This window comes from Eurosta solidaginis, chromosome 5, assembly GCF_040869045.1.
Source record: "Eurosta solidaginis isolate ZX-2024a chromosome 5, ASM4086904v1, whole genome shotgun sequence".
In the NCBI taxonomy this organism is placed as follows: domain Eukaryota; kingdom Metazoa; phylum Arthropoda; class Insecta; order Diptera; family Tephritidae; genus Eurosta; species Eurosta solidaginis.
The window spans coordinates 96,318,061-96,344,366 of NC_090323.1; positions in this window are offsets into that span (position 1 = coordinate 96,318,061).

A 26,306-nucleotide genomic window follows, 5' to 3' on the forward strand; every position below is an offset into this window, starting at 1 on the left:
ATTTTTATTTTTATTGTCGTGTACATACAAATCGTTGTCTCTGAATTAAATTCCTGCTTGTTTGCATGCATGCAGTTAACAAAACAAAATCATTCAATTCTTTTGGTTTGTTTTGATTACTATATTCTTAAATTAGTGATTTTGACCACTTTGTCCTGTTTCCACTTTTAAATGATATTCGTGTTTTACTAAGTAAGATATATGTATGTGTACCTACTTGTACGCATTCTATTTTGACATAAAATGTTTCGTGTGCTGCGAACTAAATTCTTAAGTTTATGATCTTTCAAGATTTATTTGCTCTTCACTCCCACAAGTTGATCTATGTTTCTAGATATGAAAGCAATGCCTTATATTCTTTCTACGTACAATACTCATAGGCTTGCTTCTTTTTAACTTTCTTCTTTAGTAACTAGACTTTCTACCTATGCCCTTTGGCTATATTGCCATCCTCTTCTTAAAATGTAAAACTGCCAGCTTTCACATACACATATACATAAATATATATTTTCTCATACAAATCAAAAATACTCAGAAATGTTCTTTAACATTCGTAATTGGAATAATTACCTTTTGCAGCACACAAATATATTGTAATCATGTTCTTGTTCCCATGCATGAACTTAAAAATGTAATGTTTAATGATTTCTTTACTACATTTAATCATTCACTAATCTATTTTATCCTTTGCTATGTATATATGTATATGTACATTTATATGTTTCTACCAGGCATGCTTAACCAACGAACTGATATCATTTCGTTACGATAATTAACGTTAATAAACGAAACAAAGTCATTTCGTTTCGTTTATTAACGTTAAGAACGTCAAATTAACGAAATGATTTTGTTTCGTTTTCTGCCATATCAAAACGAAATCAAATCGTTTATGTTGATTATTAATTTCAAACTATGCTGGCAAAGTTGGTTGATGGCGGAGTCATTAAAGGTGAAAGCATTAGCCGAGCTGATTGCAACTTTTCTCATGAATTTTGACAGTACGAACATTTCTCAGAGTATTTTTGATATTACCACCAACGAATTACACAAACAAATTACATGGAGTTCGTGTCTATGTCCGCTCGCTGTTACCACCTTACGGCTTCACCATGGCTATAGCATTGCCAGCACAATTCAAACATAAAGTATCACGTTTTTGTTAACGTTTTTAACGTTAACGAAAGCTTTTCATTTCGGTTAAAAACGAAATACAATTTATCTTGATAATTTCTTTATTGATAATATTTCGAAGTGTTTCAACGGAAACGGTGGAAATTTTTTGATAAACGATTAGCTTAACGTTAAGGTGCATCCCTGGTTTCTACTATTTGCTAAAAATATTGCGATTTTCAGCTTTCGTATTCGTACATACATAAATAGTTTCTCACTTACGTACATGGAAAATAGTGGTACCTCCAAAATTTTGTGCTGTTAGGGTATACCGATCCTCTTCTGCTTTCGTTGGCCTTGGTTATGTTCTGCTGTTTTTGTGAAATTCACCTGTCTCGTTGTGTATAGCTGTACGGCTCTCACTGTCTCGACTTTTGGGATATCGGTCTGTTTTTATTTCGTCTGTAGCTGAGTTCTCTCCCAGCAGATATGTATATGTTGATGAGTAACTTTCATAAATTATGAAGTGTTTGTAGCTTTCGATGTATATCTGTGCTGCTCTCACACCAGCTTCGACTGTTGCAATGATTTCAAATTTTAAACTCAGCGTTGCTGTGCGGCTTTCACTGACATCACTTTTGGTACTTCGACTTTCGTTAAGTTTCTTAGTTTATTAGCAAACTCTGTACTTGAGCTATTCACATAAAAATTTCGCTGTGTAGCTTCCAAAAAATTCTCGATGTATAGCTGTGCTGCTTATACACCTTTTATTGTCGCTATGGCTTCAATTTTTCTTCTTTCACGAGTGTAATACTCGTGCTTTATGCTACCGAATTTCGTCTTTTCCAATATGGTAGCTGTTTTTTTTTCGTTTTTTTTTTGTTCTTTGATGTATAGCTGTGCGGCTTATACACCTGACGTAATTGATGTAACGACTTCAAATCCAAACATTATCTCTCTTGTTTCACGAGTATGATACTATAACTCTTCGTATTTGAACTTCGGCTTCACAAATTTAAACTTCGTAGCCAACTGACGCTACAGACCATTTTTCACGCTGTGATTTTCGGCTGTAACTTTAAGATACGGTTTTTATGCAATTTCTTTTGCTTCTCAATGAACCAAACTTTAGAAAGTAACTTCTTATTTAATGTGTGGCTCAATATGAAAATTTCTTCTTTTGTTTTTTCAAAAATAACTATATTTTCATAGGTTTAATGCACTTTCACAACGAACACTTTCTTTTATGAGCGATTTTAACACGCTCGCGCATAGATTTCCACCTTAATTATTGTTACGGCTCAATCACGGTTGAGTTCCCCAAAAATGTGGGTCCAAATAAAACGCATTAAGTTCTTTTGAACAATTAAGTATAGTTTATAGTTTATTCAAATTATTTTTAATCAGTGGTATTGAAAAGAACGCGCAGTCGTTGAAAGTCAATCGGTAACTAACTCCGTTTCGTTCGTTTTAAATCAGCGTCATGTATTTTTCGTCAAGTGTTCGTTCGTATGTATCTAATGTCAGTAGAGTTGTATTATCTAGTAGCTAATAGGTCTGTCCACTTCTTGTTGTCCGTTCCTGTGTCAATCCTACATATATATATACTATATATACCATCATATATATATTATATATATCACCGATCTCTATGTTTTTTTACACAACAATATATACTATATACATAAGCAATCGGTGAAATTTGAAGCTTATAGCTATTAAAATGGGGCAGAAATTGCGAAAAGTTTCTTATCTGAACAATCGGTTGTATGAGATATATACTATATATACAACCGATCTCTATGAAATTTGAAGCCTCTACTCTTAAAATAGGGCAGTAATTACGAAAACTTTCTTATCTGAACAATCGGTTGTGGGGGATAAATACTATATATACGACCGATCTCATCAATTTTTTCAGGCAATAATATGTGCAATATACGAAATTATATGGTGAAGTTTGAAACTTCAATCTGTTAAATTGAGTAAGATATGACAAAAATCCTATTTTCTGAAAAATCGGTTGTATGGAGGATATATGCTTTAGTGGTCCGATCCGGCCGGTTCCGATAAATGTCTAATCGGACACCCAAATACACACGCTCACCAAATTTTATCAAGATATCTCAAAAATTGAGGGACTAGTTTGCATACAAACAGACATACGAACAGACGGACATGGCTAAATCAACTCAGCTCTTCATCCTGATTATTTCGGTATACTTAATGGTGGGTCTATCTATTTTCCTTTAAGGACTTACAATTTTGGATTTCGTCACGAAATTAATATACCATTTCATTTTCATGAAAGGTATAAAAATAGGTAGGTACTTTGTGTGAGGATGCAAAGCTTCACGTTTTTTGTGGTCTGCATGTAAAGAAGATGATTACGAATCACGTATTTCAAACATATATGGCGTAAACGTAACTATTTGATGAAATTTGATGAATTTTGAAGCTTCTAGCCGTAAAAAAGGGGCAAAAATGACAGTTTATATGAAGTATATAATATATATACCACCGATCTTTATTTTTTTTCAGACAACAAAATATGCTATATACGTAAGCATTTGGTGATTTTTGAAGCTTCTAGCTGTTAAAACAGGGCAGAAATTGCGCAAAGTTTCTTATCTGAACAATCGGTTGTATGAGATTTATACTATGTATACCACCGATCTGAATGATTTTTTTAGGCATCAATATATGCTATACGCGTAAGCATTTGGTGAAATTTGAAGCTGCTAGCTGGTAAAATGGGGCCGAAATCGCAAAAAAAAAATATATATATACTAAATATACCATCATATGTATATTATATATATCACCGATCTCTATGATTTTTTGACACAACAATATATGCTATATACGTAAGCAAATGGTGAAATTTGAAGCTTATAGCTGTTAAAATGGGGTAGAAATTGCGAAAAGTTTCTTATCTGAACAATCGGTTGTATGAGATATATACTATATATACAACCCATCTCTATGATTTTTTCAGACAACAATATATGCTATATACGTAAGTTTTCGGTGAAATTTGAAGCTTCTAGCTGTTAAAATGGGGCTAAAATTGCGAAAATATATATATATATACTATAAATATATACTATATATACCACCATATATATACTATATATACCACCGATCTTTATGAATTTTTCAGACAACAATATATGCTATATACGTAAGCATTCGTTGAAATTTGAAGCCTCCAGCTCTTAAAATAGGGCAGTAATTACGAGAAGTTTCTTATCTGAACAATCGGTTGTGGTGACAGCGCGAATGTTTGATGGAACTAGCAATAACAAAATATATATTAATGATGCACTCACTGGTTTTAATCGAGCTTTGTTTACGGCAGCATATAAATTAAAGAAACGGAAACACTAAAAATATATATGGTTAGGGAAATCGAGCTTCCTATTAAAAAGAGCAGAAAATGAGAGGGTTATCAACATCAGAACTTTTGAAGACATAAAATTTATTGTTGATTAGCTACTCTGTAGCTATACTCTTTGTTCTTTTTTTCTTCATTTATTTTTCTTCGATGTTTGTTGACGTTCTGATTGATGATAACCCAATCATCGCTAGCAAAAATTTTTTTCAAAAAGCGCCCTCAGTAGGTTCTAACGATATGAAAGTTGTGCATCAGAATATACGTAGCCTCAGGCAGAATTTTGATTTATTTTTAAGTCATATCGATGCATTAGGTTGCCTACCAGATATTATATTTTTAACGGAAATTTGGATATATTCTTATGAAGTAAGTGACTACAGCATACCTCATTTCAATTTTAAAGCCAATGCGAATGATAGATACAGTGCGGGAGGTGTTGGAGCCTTTGCGCGCTATACTTATGAGTGTACCTCAGTAAGTAAAAATCTTTATAGTGCTGATATGCTACAACTTTCTCTTAATATAAAAGGCGAACAAGTTGTTTTCCTAGGGGTATACAGACTACAATCTGTTCCTATTTCTGTATTTATTCAAGAATACTCCAGTTTCGTGCTGTGTGAAGAAACTACAAACTTTTTCATACTGGGTGATTTTAATTTAGACCTTTTGCATCACTGTAATACAACTGACGATTATTTGGCCTTGATGGCTGGAAATGGTTATACTTCCTATATTAATGAGCCGACGCGCTTAAGTTCGGGTACGTGTATTGATCATATTTTTTTCCGCTTTAATGCCGTACCATATAGATATTGTAATAGTTTTAACATTGACTTGCAAGTAACTGCTCACACGATGACGGGTTTGCAAATATTTGGAATTGTTTTCGACAAACCAAAAGCAAATCGCGTTCAGAAATCATATACCAAAGTTAATTTCCCTATGCTGAATCATAAGCTATGTTCCGAAAGTTGGTCGAATGTCCTCGCTGAAAATGACATATCAGTAGATTTTTACATATTTTTAGATACCTTAAACGCGCACATTCTCAACTCTTCGTATACTGTGAATAATCGTAAAAAAATGTGAGACTTAAGCCTTGGATTACTCGGGATCTCCTACAGAAAATAAAGCTCAAAAACCAACTAAGAAAAAAGTGTGCTAAGCATCCTAGTAATAGAAGGCTCCGCACTAGATACAGCAAAATAAGTAATAGCACCAATAAGGCCATACGACTGACGCGGGAAAACTTCTTTCGAAACAAGTTTAATTCAGCACTTGGCAATATTAGGAAAGAATGGGAAGTTGTCAATAATCTTCTTAATCGAAACGGTGAAAAAGATAATGAGCGAATAGATAGCAAGGTGGAAGTCAGTCGATTACAGATGCTGTGAAAATAGCTAATAAACTTAACACGCACTTTACAACGGTTGGGAACACAGTATTAACTAACTGCAACTGTCGGTTTGCGACCCATTTACCATCGGACCAAGATGCTCGAAATAGCTTCTTTTTTGACCCTATCACAGGTTTCGAAATTATAAGTATTATAAAAACCGTAAAAAACTCTAGTTCATGCGATGAGGATGGTATTTCCAATTTAATTTTAAAAAAGATATATTTTAATGTGGTTGATATACTGATATACTTATTCAACACCAGCATTACTCAGGGTATTTTCCCCGATGGTTTGAAATGTGCGATTGTAATTCCGATCTTGAACAAAGGGGATAAAAAAGATGTTAATAATTACAGACCTATTTCACTACTCTCGGACAGAACACAAAAAGTTAAAGTAGAATGTAGCTACAGTAGCTTACAGCTTGTTAATCTGGGCGTTCCCTAAGGCTCATTTCTTGGTCCAATATTGTTCTTGGTCTATATTAATTCAATATTTAAGCTTCCATTGAGAGGCAAGGCCACTGCCTTTGCAGACGATCTTGCAATTGCGTACAGTACACCGAATTACTTTGAATTAATATGTGACATTAATCATGATATACATTTGTTACGAACCTGGTTCGCTTCACAAAAACTGATTGTAAGTAGTAAAACTAGACTTATGTATTTCAGCCATGTTCTCAAAGAACAACCAAGTTATGATGTCATATTTCACTCCGCAGTGTGCTCTCGCTTTAACATGCACCATATAGCGTGCACTCAAAGTGACGCGATGAGATCTTTTGATTGTAATAGAAACTGTAGTGAGAGCTGCTTGAGGGTTGAAGTTTTTGAGAATTTCAAGTACCTAGGAATTAAAATAGACAACCGCTTGAGTTGGTCTGAGCACATTAATGCTCTAAAAAAATACTTTCTATATACCACTCGTCACTTTTATCGTCTGAAAAAGTTATGTTCAATATCCACTCTAAAAACAGTTCACTACGGAATATTTCAATCTAAACTGCAATATGGTATCACATGCTAGGGCGGCGCTTCGGCTAATAAGCTTTCAGCAGTGGTAACAATCAAAAAAGGGGGTTATAAGGTGAATCTGTAGTGCAAACTATAGGTCTCACTCTATGCTATATTTTAGGAAACTAGATATATTTCCGTGTCGACATCTCTATCTTTACAAAGTTTTAAAAACATTCTTTATACGGTGTGGCTACCTGGAAAGCTTTCCTTCGGAAGTCTACAACTTACGAAGAAATCTACTTCCGATGGTACAAATTCCGCATACTAGGACGTCGCACTTTAAAAGTTTTTACACATACACGTCGTGGAAATTTTTCAACTCCCTTCCTGCCACTGTACAGGTAATAAGAAATGTCAACTTATTTAAAAAAGAAGTTAAGCTGTATCTTTTTGGTTATAATCACTTTGAATTAGAAACGATGCTGAGGACGACCCTGTAAACCGTACATGCCTTAGGAAGCTGCAAATATTTAGTATTGATTCTCTTTCATATCTTTGATGATTTAATTTAATGTATATCTTAAACTCTTTATGAAATTTTTATTTTTGTACACCCCACACAAATCAATATACCAAAGCTAGGACTGGCATTTAGAACTATGTTAAACTTTAATATAAAAAATGCCATATACTTTTCCCATGCTGCATAGTAATTTGAAATTATTTAATGTAATATTGTAATATTAGGTTAATAAGTATGCATCTAGAAAATGTTTAATAAAATACAATACAATACAATACAATATATACTGTAACGAATTTACTTGCAAATCCTCTTATTTGCAATCCTCTGCTAAGTTCGAATCACTAAACTGTTGAATAAATAACTCCAATTTGTAATAATGCAAAATCGCCTTTATTAAAGTACTTCACAATAACACTCAAACTGTGCAACGAATAGCTTGCTTAATAACCAAACTGATTGATAGCTCAAATGAAACTCTACTATTCAAAATAATACTGCTCTTGCTCGCTAGATAGCGTCTTAGTCGAAACTGCTTGACAACTCAAATCAAACTGAATTCCAGCGCCTCTACAATTGCTGCCTTTTATAATCTTTGATTTCAACCTTCGCATCTTCTAGGCGCTTCCAGAATCTACTAGTCCAGCAGCTCTCAAACTTCTCAGCTGTAACTACAATTGCAAAATTTTATAGTTTTTCTCATTGCATACTTATAGGAGTATCTCAGATATATGCATGTGTTTGTGCATTGACTCGCCGCTGCTCGTATACGTACATGGTACATATGTGTATACGCAATTATTGTTTCGTTTATGTAGATACATAATGATTGATCTATGGATGTGAATTCACGTCACTGCTTAGCATCGGCTTAGAGATGGCAGCACTCCTTAGTTTTGCTAATATTGGTAACACTGCCCCCCACCTAAGTCTGATTGTCCCGATTAGACAAATCTCCCGATCTTAACGTTGCCAGCCTTTCCAAATGGACCACTTTCATTTTGGTTCGTGGTTTACCGATGGTTTGTATGCGGTACACTACATCGTTGATCCGTTTTACAACTTTGTATGGGCCTTCCCAATTACACTGCAATTTCGGGGACAAACCTTTTTTACGTTGTGGGTTGTATAACAGCACCAAATCTCCTTCCTGAAAACCTTCTGAATTAAGTGCTTTATCGTATCTGGCTTTCATCTTGTTACTCATAATCTTTGTTCGTTGCCTTATCAGATCATGTATTTCTCTTAGCTCTTCTTCCAAATCACTAGTGGATTTCTTGACATTTCTCTCCGTATTGGCATCTATCCCAAACTTCAAATCAGCTGGCAGTCTAAGGTCATTGCAAAGATTACTTTTGCAGGGGTTTGGCCCGTTGTCTCATGCACTGCTGATCGGTAAGCCATCAAGAATAATGGTATGCGGGTATCCCACTCTTCATGGTACTTGTCTACTACTTTCCTTAAGTGCTCCTCCAATGTTCTATTGAATCGTTCTACCATACCATCGGATTGAGGATGCAATGCAGTTGTTCATGTTTTTCGAATGCCCAATGATTTACACATTTCCTGGAACACAGCTGATTCGAAATTCCTGCCTTGGTCAGAATGTAACTCCATTGGTACACCATACCTTGCAACCCATTCATTTTAAACCACTTCTGCTACTGTTTCTGCTTCTTGGTTTGGGATTGGGTATACCTCTGGCCATTTACTGAAATAATCCATAACCACCAGTACGTATTTGTTTCCGCGGTTGCTAGTAGTAAATGGACCTGCGGCATCCATTGCGATCCTTTCAAATGGTGCACCTGAAAAATACTGCTTCATCTGGCCATGACTTCGGGTTTTGGGCCTTTCGCTCTGTTGCATACCTCGCAGTTGGCAATCCACTCGGTGACCGACTGACGACAACCAACCCAATAGAATCTCTGCTTAATTTGCTCGAGCGTCTTCGTGATTCCATGATGACCTCCGCTTGGACCATTATGCAGCTCGCTGAGCACTTCAGGAATCCTCTTCCTGGGAACAACTATCAGTTTCTCCTTGCATTGACCACCCTCACTCTCCCATACTCGATGCAAGCAACCGGATATCAATTCTAAACTGTTCCACTGTGCCCAATATGACTTCGCAATGGGACTCTCTGCTGACATCTCCTCTCTGCTTGGTCTTTCGTTTCGTTCGAGCCCTTGCATAGCATGTGAAAGATCTGTATCTTCTAGCTGACACTTTCTTAATTGTTCCTTGTCCCATTCATCCGTACACGTTATAGTCATTAGCCGGACATCTATAATGTCTTCTTTAGCCTCGGCCTTTGAACAGTGCTTGCATTCCAGACTACATGGTCTTCGTGAGATTGCATCGGCATTTCCATGGGTACTACCTATTCGATGCTCAATGGAAAAGTCATAGCTTTGTAGTCGCTCGATCCACCGTGCTAGTTGTCCTTCCGGATTACGGTACTGCAGAAGCCATTTCAACGCTGCGTGATCTGTCCTGACACGGAATCGCTGGCCGTAGAGGTATTTGTGAAAATGTTTAATGCATTCTACCCATGCCAACAGCTCTCCGCGTAACACAGTAGTTCCTCTCTGGTTTTCCAATCGAACGGCTGTAATATGCAACTACCTTCTCCTGTCCATCGACCAGTTGTGATAAAACGCCTCCTATAGCATATCCACCCGCATCTGTATCTAGAATAAATGTTGCTCGTGGAATCGGATATGCTAACATTGGGGCAGTGCACAAACGCTCCTTCAATGTTTGGAAAGCCACTTCTTGCTCCTTCTTCCATTGAAAAGCTTTGTTTTTTCTTGTAAGCTCATGGAGGCTATGGGCTACGCTGGAAAAATTTGGTAAAATCGGCGGTAATATGTGCACAGCCCAAGGAAAATTCTCAACTCATGTAGGTTCTGTGGTCTTGGCCAATCCTTTACAGGCTCTATTTTTTCGTTCGCAGTGCAGATGCCCTCTGTCGTTACCTTGTGACCCAAATAATTGACTTCCTTTTTAAACAGCGCACACTTTTTGGGACTTAACTTCAGACCAGCGCCAGCTATTCTCTGGAAAACTTTCTCCATGTTCTTAAGATGTTCATCAAAGCTCTTGCCCAATACGATGTTGTCGTCCAGGTACACCAAGCATGTTTTCCAATGTAGTCCTTTCAGTACCTGGACCATGAGTCTCTCAAAAGTAATTGGTGCATTACAAAGTCCAAAAGGCATCACTGTAAATTGCCACAGACCATCACCGACACTGAAGGCTGTTTTCTCTTTATCTTCCTCCTTCACCTCAACTTGCCAATAGCCGCTTTCCAAGTCCAGTGTGGAAAACCATTTCGTACCAGATAGCGAGTCCAGAGTGTCGTCAATTCTTGGCAATGGGTAGCTATCCTTTTTCGTAACGTCATTCAACTTCCGGTAGTCCACGCAAAACCTCATTTTTCCATCCTTCTTCTTTACAAGTACTACCGGTGAGCTCCATGGACTAGCTAATGGTTCGATGACGCCGCTGTCGTTCATTTCTTGTATGATTTTACTCACAACTTCCCGCTTCGCCAGTGCAACACTACGTGGAGCTTGACGGATCGGCCTCGCATCTGCCGTGTCAATTTGATATTTGGATGGATTTGGAACCATCCTGGTCAAATATGTTCGAGTACTTTAGGAGCAGTTGTTTTGCCTTACTCTGATAGGCTTCCTCTAGCCCCTGCGTCCATGCCGTGATGTCATTTGAAAGATCAGTATTACTAGATGAAACGTGTTCCTGGAGCTGTTCACAGTTAATAACTACTTCGGCCTCTTGGCATCTTACCAAAATAGCTCCTTTGGTCAAATTGAATGGTGACTTGAACTCATTGAGTACTCTTACCGGAATACGTCCATCTTGTTTTGTCATAGCCAGGGTTTTTCCTACAAGTATGTTCAGTGCTGATTTATTTGCTGCTTCGACAACCCACAATTTGTTTGTCCCACAATCTCCATCAACCTTTGCCCAGGTGACTGCTTCTGATTTTGGTGGTATTTGCTGACTCTCTTCCACCAGCACTCGTTTACTGCTGTAGCCTCTCTCGTAGCCGAAATTAAGTGGCACATCCATGTTCTTATATCACATCGTCTTGCTTTGCATATCGATCTTGATGCCTTGGTTGATTAAGAAGTCCACTCCAATTATGATTTCATCAGCAATACCGTGACGTTCCCAATTGCTAATTCACATTCTACTTCTCCAATTACCTGGGTGTCCTCTCCCGTGGCTTTAGGTAAGCTTGCTCCAAGCAATGGTCTTATCTTCGTGTTGACTAACTCTGCTCGAATGATGGAATGGGATGCACCCGTATCTACAGTGAGTAAACGTTCCTTTCCATCCACATGTCCTCCGACAGTAAGATTGCTTGACCTTCTTCCAATTTGCGAGATAGAGATTATGAGGCATTCAATTGAGGGAGCCAGCTGTCGCGCCTTGCGGCTGACTCTCTTTAGTTTAACGATTGAGTGGACTTGGAGATTTGCTCATCTCCTTCAGCTCTGCGTTTACGACCACCCACATTGTTGGAACTGTTAGGGTTGGTGTTGCAATGTCGTGCAATATGACCTGGGTTGCCGCACTTGAAACATTTAATAACTCCGGCATTTTTCTGCTGTGATCCCTTTAGTGCTTCCAAAATTTTGTCTACCCAATCTGGTCTTTCCACTTCCAAACGATGAGCTTTGTATGCTGGTTTACTCAATAGTGAGGCAGTTTCCTGAGTCAGTGAATGTGATACCGTCTCTGCAAATGTTGGCTTTGGGTTTGCGTATGTGGCTCGCTTCGTTTCGACGTCCCGTATGCCATTTATAAAGCTCTGAATTTTTACTCTTTCGGTGTATTCCACGGGTGCGTCGGCATTCGCCAAATGTGCAAGCCTTTCGACATCTGAAGCAAACTCCTGCAAAGTCTCATTTGCTTTTTGGTAGCGGTTTTGCAACTCAATTTGGAATATCTGTTTTTTATGCTCGCTTCCATAACGTCGTTCTACAGCAGCCATCAATGCTTCATAACTGTTCCGTTCGTACTCTGGAATCGTCTGTAAGATTTCGGCAGCTGGTCCTTTCAATGCTACGAAGAGTGCAGCAACTTTATCTTCAGCATTCCAGTTGTTCACTTTTGCGGTCTTCTCAAATTGTAGCTTAAAGACCTGGAAAGGAACAGAACAGTCAAAGGATGGTGTTTTTACCTTTGGATTACTCGCTGAAACTGTTGGGAGATTTAATTGCAACTCCTGTATACGACCTCTCAAAGCTTCTATCTCAGCATCAATTTTGTCCTCGAGCTGCACAATTTTTGTATCCTGTGCTTCCAGCTTTGATGTTACCCTTGCTTCCTATGCTTCCAACTGCGAAGACATTTGCGCCACCTGCAATGATAAGTGCTCCTTGTTGTTGTTGTTGTAGCAATAAGTGCTCCTCTTGTGCTTTCATCTTAGATGTTATACGTGTCTCTTGCGACTCCAGTTGGGATGCATTTTTTGTCTTCTGCTCTTCCAGTTGGGATTCCATATATGTCTTCTGTTCTTCAAGCTGTGTAGAAATTTGTGTTTCCTGTGCTTCAATCTTCGATGTTATGCATGTCTCCTGCGATTCCAATTTTGATGTTACTTGCGACGCCATTTCTGAAATGCGTACCTCCTGTGATTCTAGTTGGGATGATATTTGCGACGACATTGATGTTACTGTCGATGTTTGAGCAGCTATTGCAGCCAATATCTTGTTCAAGTCTGTGCTCGTAACTGTCTGCGATGTTTCATTTTTCTCTTCAATTTTTGTTGTTGTCGCGTCCCCATCAGGATAAAAGACATACTCGTCCACATCAATTCCTTCTGCTTCCATTGCCTCTCGTAGCCGTGCCTGAAGTTCGAGTTTAACGCCGCTTGTATTCAATCCACGGCTCTCCAACTCCTTCTTCAGTTGCTGAATCTTCAATTCACCGAACTTTGCCATGTCCTTGTTGTCCTCCGAAATTTGCTCAACAATTCCTCTTCTGACATCAATTGTAACGAATTTACTTGCAAACCCTCTTATTTGCAATCCTCTGCTAAGTTCGAATCACTAAACTGTTGAATAAATAACTCCAAATTGTAATAATGCAAAATGGCCTTTATTAAAGTACTTCACAATAACACACAAACTGTGCAAGGCATAGCTTGCTTAATAACCAAACTGACTGATAGCTCAAATGAAACTCTACTATTCAAAATAATACTGCTCTTGCTCGCTAGATAGCGTCTTAGTCGAAACTGCTTGACAACTCAAATCAAACTGAATTCCAGCGCCTCTGCAATAGCTGCCTTTTATACTCTTTGATTTCAACCTTCGCATCTTCTAGGCGCTTCCAGAATCTACTAGCCGAGCAGCTCTCAAACTTCTCAGCTGTAACTATAATTGCACAATTTTATAGTTTTTCTCATTGCATACTTATAGGAGTATCTGATGTGTTTTTGCATTGACTATCCGCTGCTCGTATACGTACATGGTACATATGTGTAGACGCAATTATTGTTTCGTTTATGTAGATACATAATGATTGATCTATGGATGTTAATTCACGTCACTGCTTAGCATCGGCTTAGAGATGACAGCACTCTTTAGTTTTGCTAATATTCGTAACAATACTATATATACGACCGATTTCATCAATTTTTTCAGGCAACAATATGTGCAATATACGAAATTATATGGTGAAGTTTGAAGCTTCAATCTGATAATTGAGTAAGATATGACAAAAATCCTGGCGGCCCCCGTGGTGTGATGGTAGCGTGCTCCGCCTATCACACCGTATGTCCTGGGTTCACACCCCGGGCAAAGCAACATCAAAATTTTAGAAAGAAGGTTTTTAAATTAGAAGAAAATTTTTCTAAGCGGAGTCGCCTCTCGGCAGTGTTTGGAAGGCGCTCCGGGTGTATTTCTGCCATGAAAAGCTCTCAGTCAAAAATCATCTGCCTTGCAGATGCCGTTCGGAGTCGGCATAAAACATGTAGGTCCCGTCCGGCCAATTTGTAGTGAAAATCAAGAGGAGCACGACGAAATTGGAAGAGAAGCTCGGCCTCAGATCTCTTCGGAGGTTATCGCGCCTTACATTTATTTTTTTTTTATGACAAAAATCCTCTTTTTCCGAAAAATCGATTGTATGGAGGATATGTGCTATAGTGGTCCGATCCTGCCGGTTCTGACAAATGTCTAATCGGACACCCAAATACACCCGCTCACCAAATTTTATTAAGATATCTCAAGAATTGCGGGACTAGTTTGCATACAAACAGACAAACGGACAAACGGGCATGACTAAATCAACTCAGCTCTTCATCCTGATTATTTCGTTATACTTAATGGTGGGTCTATCTAGTTTCCTTTAAGGACTTACAATTTTCGGTTTCGTGACGAAATTAATATACCATTTCATTTTCATGAAAGGTATAAAAATAGGTAGGTACTTTGTGTGAGGATGCAAAGCTTCACGTTTTTTGTGGTCTGCATGTAAAAACTATGACTACGAATCACGTATTTCAAAAATATATGAAGTAAACGTAACTATTTGATGAAATTTGATGAATTTTTAAGCTTCTAGCCGTAAAAAAAAGGGCAAAAATGACAGTTTATGTGAAGTATATAATATATATACCACAGACCTCTATGATTTTTTCAGACAAAAATATATGCTATATACATAAGCATTCGGTGAAATTTGAAGCTTCTAGATGTTAAAATGAGGCTAAAGTTGCGAAAATATATATATATGCTATATATATATATACTATATATACCGCCATATATATACTATATATACCACCGATCTTTATGATTTTTTCAGACAACAATGTATGCTATATACGTAAGCATTCGTTGAAACTTGAAGCCTCTAGCTCTTAAAATAGGGCAGTAATTACGAAAAGTTTCTTATCTGAACAATCGGTTGTGGGAGATATATATTATATATACGACTGATCTCATCAATTTTTTCAGGCAACAATATGTGCAATATACGAAATTATATGGTGAAGTTTGAAGCTTCAATCTGTTAAATTGAGTAAAATATGACAAAAATTCTCTTTTTCCGAAAAATCGGTTGTATGGAGGATATATGCTATAGTGGTCCGATCCGGCCGGTTCCGCCAAATGCCTAGTCGGACACCCAAATACACCCGCTCACCAGATTTTATCTAGATATCTCAAAAATTGAGGGACTAGTTTGCATACAAACAGACAGACGGACATGGCTAAATCAACTCAGCTCTTCATCCTGATTATTTCGGTATACTTAACGGTGGGTCCATCTATTTTCCTTTAAGGGCTTACAATTTTCGGTTTCGTGACGAAATTAATATACCATTTCATTTTCATGAAAGGTATAAAAATAGGTAGGTACTTTGTGTGAGGATGCAAAGCTTCACGTTTTTGGGGTCTGCATGTAAAAAATATGACTACGAATAACGTGTTTCAAAAATATATGAAGCAAACGTAACTATTTGATGAATTTTGAAGCTTCTAGCCGTAAAGAAGGGCAAAAATGACAGTATATATGAAGTATATAATATATATACCACTGATCTCTATGATTTTTTCAGACAACAATATATGCTATATACGTAAGCATTTGGTGAAATTTGATGGTTCTAGCTGTTAAAACGGGGCAGAAATTGGGCAAAGTTTCTTGTCTGAACAATCGGTTGTATGAGATATATACTATGTTTACCACCGATCTCAATGATTTTTTCAGACATCAATATATACTATACACGTAAGCATTTGGTGAAATTTGAAGCTTCTAGCTGTTAAAATGGGGCCGAAATAGCAAAAAAAAAATTTATATATTATATATATATACTATTATATACCATCATATATATATTATATATATCACAGATCTCTATGATTTTTTGACACAACAATATATAGTATATACATAAGCAATTGGTGAAATTTGAAGCTTATAGCCGTTAAAATGGGGTAGAAATTGCGAAAAGTTTCTTATCTGAACAATCGGTTGCATGAGATATATACTACATATACAACCGATCTCTATGATTTTTCCAGACAACAATATATGCTATATACGTAACCATTCGGTGAAATTTGAAGCTTCTAGCTGTTAAAATGGGGCTAAAATTGCGAATATATATATATATATATACTATATATATATGTAGGAATGATTCTGAAGGGCTGCGGATTTATTCATACTCTTTACTTTACTTTAAAACTACTGTTGTATCTATGTGTTTGATTTTATAAAATCGTCACGTTCGCTTTTGGAATTCTTGTAGAATTTTTTCAGTTGTAAGGAGTATTAAAAAAACTGATCGTACATACATACATCGAGAGAAATGATCACATTTACAAAATAATTTTAAATAAATTTTAAAATAATTTTATACTAATAAAATATTCGAATGTTTATATAACCTACTAATTTAATTCAATAAATTATATCTTATTTTAAATTAAGACAACGTTTAATCTACAAATTGGGGGCTCAACCGTAGAGTAAGTCGTGAAAGAATCATTAAAATGAACTATTTATGTGGATTTTTTTTTTTAATTTTATTCATAGAGGAAGGAATGATTGATTGGATGAAAACAGGAAAGGTCAGAAAACAATGAAATCATAGAGGAACGAAAGATTGGTTGGATGAAGACAGAAAAGATCAGAAAGCAATGAAATCATATAGGAATCATTGGGCGAATAAATAGAAAATATGGGAGTTTATAATATTGAAGTGAAGAAATCAATCAAAGCTATCGAAACCTGCATCATCGGGTGAGAGGTACAAAAAATTAAGTAAGTTATTTGTTCAAGTCCGCATTATCGGCTAAGCAGAGAACGAAAACAACGAAGAAATTATGGAATTATGATTTTATAAAGATTTCTGGTAAAAAAAAAAAAAACAAAAAAAACGAAACAAATAACGACCGTTATTTTGTGAATTTTGTTTTTACATAAAGCATAGATTTTAAGATTGTTGTTGTGAAGTTTTTACAATTTTGAGAATGGATAAGGCACAGATAGAATGTATGACAATAACAGTTGAAAGAGAAATTAAGAGAGGAGAATTTGTTGACCACGGGTCGTAAAAAATAACTTCAAGAAAGATTGTTCCAACATTTTGGCCATTCTGCGAATGATGATGAATCGGTTCAATCGGTGTATGAAGAAATTGCTAATGAAAGAGTGTTGCCAAATGTTGTAGTTCATCAACCTCAGTTCAATCCACAAAGGATGTAATTGATAGTCTTACGCAGTTTAAGGGAGTAGGTAGACCAGATGTTCATCAATTTTTAAAGGAGTTTGAACAAAATGCTCAAATTGTACGATGGAGTGATCTTCAGAAATTCATTTATGCAAAACAATTGCTGTCAGGGGCTGCAAAGCTTTTTATTCGAAGCCAGTTTGATATTCAAACATGGTCAGCTTTGAAAAGTGCCTTAATAAATGAGTTTGGAGAGCGGGTATCTTCGGCTGATATCCATAGATTATTGAGAAATCGTAAAAAACATTCTAATGAAAGTTTTTTAAGAATATCTTTACTCTTTGATGGAAATAGGTGGACGAATTAATCTAGAAGAGCTAAGTATTATTGAATATTTGATTGAAGGTATATCTGATTCACGAGCAAACAAGGCTGTATTATATCAGGCAAAGGATATTGCAGAATTAAAACTTCAAATGCGTGTGTATGAAAGAATTCGTGGTAGCCAAGTTCGACAAAGCAAACCATTTTCAAATGGAACAATGAGTAGTAAAGATAAAAGATGTTTCAAATGTGGAAGTGATTCCCATTTAGCTAGTGTATGCTCAAAAATAAAATGCTTCAATTGTGGTCAACTTGGTCATACATCTTTTGAATGTAAAAAGGTTAAAAAATAATCGAAAGGAAATACAAATAAAGCTAATACGGTAAAAGGTTGGGGAGAGTTGAAATTTAAAAAGGTCAAATTTTGTAAGAATAATTTTCAATTTTCAGCTTTAGTCGATACAGGTTGTAATCTTTGTCTTATGCGATATGATACATTGATGAAAAGTGAATTAGAAGTTCTAATTAGGTTGGAGCAAAAGGAGTTGCTTGGAATTGGGGGTTATAGGATTCGTACATTAGGAAGTTTCAAAACAAAGCTCGAAATTGATCATATTGAATTCAATTTAAAATTTTATTTAATACATGATGAAGATATGAGTTATGCAGCTATTATAGGAAATGCTGTTTTGGAAATAGCAGACTTGGTTGTAACAAAGGAACAAGTAGCATTTTTTAAGTTAGATGGCAAATGTGAAGGAAAGAATGGCAATATGCAGGATAGATTGGTTAAAAACGAAAAAAATTGTGGTTGGATTCGAGAACTAGATACAGTTTATGCTGTTTGTGAGGAGGCTAGTTTCGAGCAGGAAGTTGAAATAAGCCATTTACCTGATTATCTCGGTAAAGAAATAAGGGAATTAGTAATCAATTATGAACCGCATAATAATGTTAAGTCACAGTTAGAAATGAAGATTTTATTGAGCGATGAAGTTCCGGTATACCAAGCACCCAGACGTATATCGTATGAAAATCAAATTTTTGTTGAAAAGCAAATTTCGGAATGGCTTGATAAAAACATAATACGGCCTAGTGTATCTAAATATGCAGCACCCATTGTGTTAGTAGCGAAAAAGGATGGAAGCAAACGGTTGTGCTGTGACTACCGCAGATTAAATCAAAAAAATATTAGAGAGAATTTTCCAATGGCATTAATTGGTGATGCTGTTGATAGATTACAAAAAGCTAAAGTTTATACTACTCTTGATTTAAAAACTGGATATTTCCATGTGCCCATTCACGAGGAGTCGAAGAAGTACACAGCTTTCATAAGACATAACGGTCAGTTTGAATTTAACTGTGTACCGTTTGGTCTTTCAAATGCTCCATCAGTGCTTTGTAGATACGTTAACGTTGTCCGTAGACCGTTAATCCAAAGTGGGCATGTGATTGTCTACAAGGACGATGTTATTATACCAGCTAAAGATGAGCTTGAAGGATTAAATAAGTTACGCTGAAAATGGGTTAAAGATGAAATGGTCAAAGTGTCAATTTCTGAAAAGGAGAGTAGAATTTTTAGGATATGTAATTGAAAATAGTACCACTACTCCATCGGCGCATAAAACGATAGCAGTTTCAGATTTTCCTTGCCCGAAAGATAGGAAGGCTTTACAGCGATTAAAAGGTCTTACTTCTTGCTTTCGGAGATTCATAGAAAACTATGCTATTATTGCTAAGCCACTGACATATCTCTTAAAGAACGATGTACAATTTAAATTAGGGGAAAAAGGGATAACAGCATTTAAGCAATTGAAGAATGCTCTTGGGAAAGCACCTGTTTTAAAATTGTACGATCCTACGGCATATTGCGAAATTCATACAGACGCTTGTAAGTATGGGTATGGAGCCGTGTTTCTACAAAAAGATATTGATGACCAGATTTTACATCCAGTACAAGTTATGAGTCGCAAAACTACACCGGTGGAAGAGAATTATCATTCTAATGAATTGGAGGCTTTGGCTATTATTAACGCACTGAAGAAATGGAAAATATATGTAATGGGTAGAAATTTTAAAATAGTCACTGATTGTAATGCATTTACCATGACTATGAAAAAGAAGGATGTACCAGTTCGGGTTTCTAGATGGGCTTTATTTTTGCAGGATTTTGATTATATGTTGGAGTACCGTTCTGGATCTAAAATGAGGCATGTATATGCTCTCAGTCGTATGTATTGTACGGTTATAGAAGATTCACTAAAACATAAATTGAAACAAGCACAAAAAATTGATAAATGGGTTAAAGCAGTACGGCAGATAGTTGAAAAGGAGGATTATGAAGATTATTATTTGAAACATGATATTTTATTTAAAGACCCAAATAAGGAAATGGTGGTAGTACCAGAAGCAATGGAGGAGGAAATAATAAGAGATGCACATCAGAAAGGACATTTTTCTGTGAAAAAGACACAGGATTATATTGGAAAGACGTTTTATATACCAAAATTTAATACAAAAGTACATACAGTTGTACAAAGTTGCATTGAATGTATAGTGACAAATGCTAAAACGGGGCGTAAGGAAGGTTATTTAAACCCGATAGATAAAGATGATAGGCCTCTGGTAACATTTCATATTGATCACGTTGGTCCAATGCAGACGACAAACAAAAATTATGCATATATTTTAGTAATTGTTGATGGATTCACGAAGTTTACTTGGCTCTATCCAACGAAGAACTGCGGTTCTGAGACTGTTATCGATAGGATAAAAAAACAATCAGCTGTATTTGGTAATCCAAAGCGGGTTATAACCGACAGAGGAACAGCATTCACTAGTGATGCGTTTAAAAAATACTGTGTAGAATCTGATATTCCACACTTGTTAATTGCAACGGGTGTACCTCGTGGTAATGGGCAAGTGGAAAGGGTGCATCGAATAGTAGTTCCAATGCTAGCTAAGCTTAGTTATGAAAATCTTTCAATGTGGTACAAATATACAGATAAAGTTCAACAATTTATGAAAAGCACGCCACCTCGCAGTACGAAAATATCTCCATTTAAATTACTCACAGGTGTTAAGATGAGGTTAGATGATTTAAAGGATATTAGGGGTTTAGTTGAGGAATCGGATTTAGCAGATTTTAATTTTGAAAGGGATGAAAGTAGAGAATTGGATAAGGAAAATGTAGCAGAAATATAAGCAGAAAATCGTAGACATTTTGATAAGAAAAGAAAACCAGATTCTAATTTTAAAGTAAATGATTTAGTAGCGATACTGAGAACCCAATATGGAGTGGGAATGAAGTTAAGACCAAAATTTTTAAGTCCTTATAAAGTTACAAAATGCTTTAATTATGGGAGTTACGAGGTAGAACGAGTTAGAGATACTGAAGGTCCGAGAAAAACTACAACTGTTTCTGAATATCTTAAAACATGGCCGCCATCATTAGAGGCCGAATGAACGCAGGATGGCCGAATGTAGGAATGGTTCTGAAGGGCTGCGGATTTATTCATACTCTTTACTTTACTTTAAAACTACTGTTGTATCTATGTGTTTGATTTTATTAAACGTCACGTTAGTTTTTTGAATACTTGTAGAATTTTTTCAGTCGAAATCGTAAAAAACATTCTAATGAAAGTTTTTTAGAATATCTTTACTCTTTGATGGAAATAGGTGGACGAATTAATCTAGAAGAGCCAAGTATTATTGAATATTTTATTGAAGGTATAGCTGATTCACGAGCAAACAAGGCTGTATTATATCAGGCAAAGGATATTGCAGAATTAAAACTTCAAATGCGTGTGTATGAAAGAATTCGTGGTAGTCAGGTTCGACAAAGCAGACCATTTTCAAATGGAACAATGAGTAGGAAAGATAAAAGATGTTTCAAATGTGGAAGTGATTCCCATTTAGCTAGTGTATGCTCAAAAATAAAATGATTCAATTGTGGTCAACTTGGTCATAAATCTTTTGAATGTAAAGAGGTTAAAGAAGAATCGAAAGAAAATACAAATTAAGCTAATACGGTAGAAGGTTGGGGAGAGTAAAATTTAAAAATGTCAAATTTTGTGAGAATAATTTTCAATTTTCAGCTTTAGTCGATACAGGTTGTAATCTTTGTCTTATGCGATATGATACGTTGATGAAAAGTGAATTAGAAGTTCTAATTAGGTTGGAGCAAAAGGAGTTGCTTGGAATTGGGGGTTATAGAATTCGTACATTAGGAAGTTTCAAAACAAAGTTCGAAATTGATCATATTGAATTCAATTTAAAATTTTATTTAATACGTGATGAAGATATGAGTTATGCAGCTATTATAGGAAATGCTGTTTTGGAAATAGCAGACTTGGTTGTAACAAAGGAACAAGTAGCATTTTTTAAGTTAGATGGCAAATGTGAAGGAAAGAATGACAATATGCAGGATAGATTGGTTAAAAACGTAGAAAATTGTGGTTGGATTCGAGAACTAGATACAGTTTATGCTGTTTGTGAGGAGGCTAGTTTTGAGCAGGAAGTTGAAATAAGCCATTTACCTGATTATCTCGGAAAAGAAATAAGGGAATTAGTAATCAATTATGAACCGCATAATAATGTTAAGTCACAGTTAGAAATGAAGATTTTATTGAGCGATGAAGTTCCGGTATACCAAGCACCCAGACGTATGTCGTATGAAAATCAAATTTTTGTTGAAAAGCAAATTTCGGAATGGCTTGATAAAAACATAATACGGCCTAGTGTATCTGAATATGCAGCACCCATTGTGTTAGTAGCGAAAAAGTATGGAAGCAAACGGTTGTGCTGTGACTACCGCAGATTAAACCAAAAAAATATTAGAGAGAATTTTCCAATGGCATTAATTGATGATGCTGTTGATAGATTACAAGAAGCTAAAGTTTATACTACTCTTGATTTAAAAACTGGATATTTCCATGTGCCCATTAACGAGGAGTCGAAGAAGTACACAGCTTTCATAACACATAATGATCAGTTTGAATTTAACTGTGTACCGTTTGGTCTTTCAAATGCTCCATCAGTGCTTTGTAGATACGTTAACGTTGTCCGTAGACCGTTAATCCAAAGTGGACATGTGATTGTCTACAAATACGATGTTATTGTACCAGCTGAAGATGAGCTTGAAGGATTAAATAAGTTACGCACGGTTCTTAAGGAGGCAGCTGAAAATGGGTTAAAGATGAAATGGTCAAAGTGTCAATTTCTGAAAAGGAGAGTAGAATTTTTAGGATATGTAATTGAAAATAGTACAATTACTCCATCGGCGAATAAAACGAGAGCAGTTTCAGATTTTCCTTGCCCGAAAGATAGGAAGGCTTTACAGCGATTAATAGGTCTTACTTCTTGCTTTCGGAGATTCATAGAAAACTATGCTATTATTGCTAAGCCACTGACAGATCTCTTAAAGAACGATGTACAATTTAAATTAGGGGAAAAAGGGATAACAGCATTTAAGCAATTGAAGGATGCTCTTGGGATTGTACGGTCCTACGGCATATTGCGAAATTCATACAGACGCTTGTAAGTATGGGTATGGAGCCGTGCTTCTACAAAAAGATATTGATGACCAGATTTTACATCCAGTACAATTTATGAGTCGCAAAACTACACCGGTGGAAGAGAATTATCATTCTTATGAATTGGAGGCTTTGGCTATTATTAACGCACTGAAGAAATGGAAAATATATGTTATGGGTAGAAATTTTAAAATAGTCACTGATTGTAATGCACTTACTATGACTATGAAAAAGAAGGATGTACCAGTTCGGGTTCTAGATGGGCTTTATTTTTGCCGGATTTAATTTCGTGTTGGAGTACCGTTCTGGATCTAAAATGAGGCATGTAGATGCTCTCAGTCGTATGTATTGTACGGTTATAGAAGATTCAGTAAAGCATAAATTGAAACAAGCACAAAAAATTGATAAATGGGTTAAAGCAGTACGGCAGATAGTTGAAAAGGAGGATTATGAAGATTATTATTTGAAACATGATATTTTATTTAAAGACCCAAATAAGGAGTTGGTGGTAGTACCAGAAGCAATGGAGGAGGAAATAATAAGAGATGGACATCAGAAAGGACATTTTTCTGTGAAAAAGACACAGGATTATATTGGAAAGACGTTTTATATACCAAATACAGTTGTAAAAAGTTGCATTGAATGTATAGTGACAAATGCTAAAACGGGGCGTAATGAAGGTTATTTAAACTCGATAGATAAAGATGATAGGCCTCTGGTAACATTTCATATTGATCATGTAGGTCCAATGCAGACGACAAACAAAAATTATGCATATATTTTAGTAATTGTTGATGGATTCACGAAGTTTACTTGGCTCTATCCAACGAAGAAATGTGGTTCTGAGACTGTTATCGATAGGATAAAAAAACAATCAGCTGTATTTGGTAATCCAAAGCGGATTATAACCGACAGAGGAACAGCATTCACTATTGATGCGTTTAAAAAATACTGTGTAGAATCTGATATTCCACACTTGTTAATTGCAACGGGTGTACCTCGTGGTAATGGGCAAGTGGAAAGGGTGCATCGAATAGTAGTTCCAATGCTAGCTAAGCTTAGTTATGAAAATCCTTCAATGTGGTACAAATATACAGATAAAGTTCAACAATTTATGAAAAGCACGCCACCTCGCAGTACGAAAATATCTCCATTTAAATTACTCACAGGTGTTCATATGAGGTTAGATGATTTAAAGGATATTAGGGGTTTAGTTGAGGAATCGGATTTAGCAGATTTTAATTTTGAAAGGGATGAAAGTAGAGAATTGGCTAAGGAAAATGTAGCAGAAATACAAGCAGAAAATCGTAAACATTTTGATAAGAAAAGAAAACCTGATTCTAATTTTAAAGTAAATGATTTAGTAGCGATATTGAGAACCCAATATGGAGTGGGAATGAAGTTAAGACCAAAATTTTTAGGTCCTTATAATGTTACAAAATGCTTTAATTATGGGAGTTACGAGGTAGAACGAGTTAGAGATACTGAGGGTCCGAGAAAAACTACAACTGTTTCTGAATATCTTAAAATATGGCCGCCATCATTAGAGGCCGAATGAACGCAGGATGGCCGAATGTAGGAATGGTTCTGAAGGGCTGCGGATTTATTCATACTCTTTACTTTACTTTAAAACTACTGTTGTATCTATGTGTTTGATTTTATTAAATCGTCACGTTAATTTTTTGAATACTTTTAGAATTTTTTCAGTTGTAACGAATATTAAAAAAATTGATCGTACATACATACTAGAGGTTTACGCCGATGACTTTATCGGCGGCGGCGGCGTAGGCGGCGCGCCGGCGTACGCCGGTGTTTTTACTTTAAAAGCTTGATTTTTCTATTTAAAAAAATAATATTTAGGAAAGGTTTTGTTTATAGGTACTTAAGGAAATCAACATGTTGGCCATTTCGGAAAGATCCGGGGTTTTTGCATCAAAATCTCGCAGAACGTTCAAAAATTTTCAGGAGTAGCTCCTTGCGAAGGGATTGTCCCTCGTTTGCATGCTCCAGAGAGGCTTCGAACCTAACCCCGATCTTTGGAATTGGTACTGCTGCGTCTGCTGAAAAGAAATAGAGATACATAAAGTACTCACACTTTTGCCTGTATATCTCGTGCAAAGCGTAGTTTCACTTAGAGTTAACTCCTAATAATCGTCGCGAACACAATATCTTTAAATCATTTGTCGCTCCTTGGCGGTCACGCATAAAGGCGACTTAGGGTTGCTATGAATGGGCTATTAATAATCATGACTATCGTGACACAGGGCGCCTCCAGTTTTTTCGGCTGTTTTTAAGAGGTAAAATTTCCGATGTGCGAACAGTAGGAATCCCTACCACCAGTCGCTACCACGCCTCCTGAGCCTCACACCATATGCCAGTACAGAAGCTATAGGACTGCGACTTCGAACTCATACCTTCGTCGACGTCACTTTCCTAAAAGCTCTAGGTATAGCTCCAAAGACTTTCCAACGGATGCTTTTGTCGCGCTATGCTGCCGAGCTACACTTTGAAACGTTAGGGAGTGACTATTCGGCCAAAGATGCCGCTCTCGAAATCATAAGCAGTCTAATTGGATGTCATTGCGTCATGGGTGAAAACAGGGATGCACCTTAACGTTAAGCTAATCGTTTATCAAAAAATTTCCACCGTTTCCGTTGAAACACTTCGAAATATTATCGATAAAGAAATTATCAAGATAAATTGTATCTCGTTTTTAACCGAAACGAAAAGCTTTCGTTAACGTTTTTAAACGTGATACTTTATGTTTGAATTGTGCTGGCAATGCTATAGCCATGGTGAAGCCGTAAGGTGGCAACAACGAGCGCACATACACACACAAAC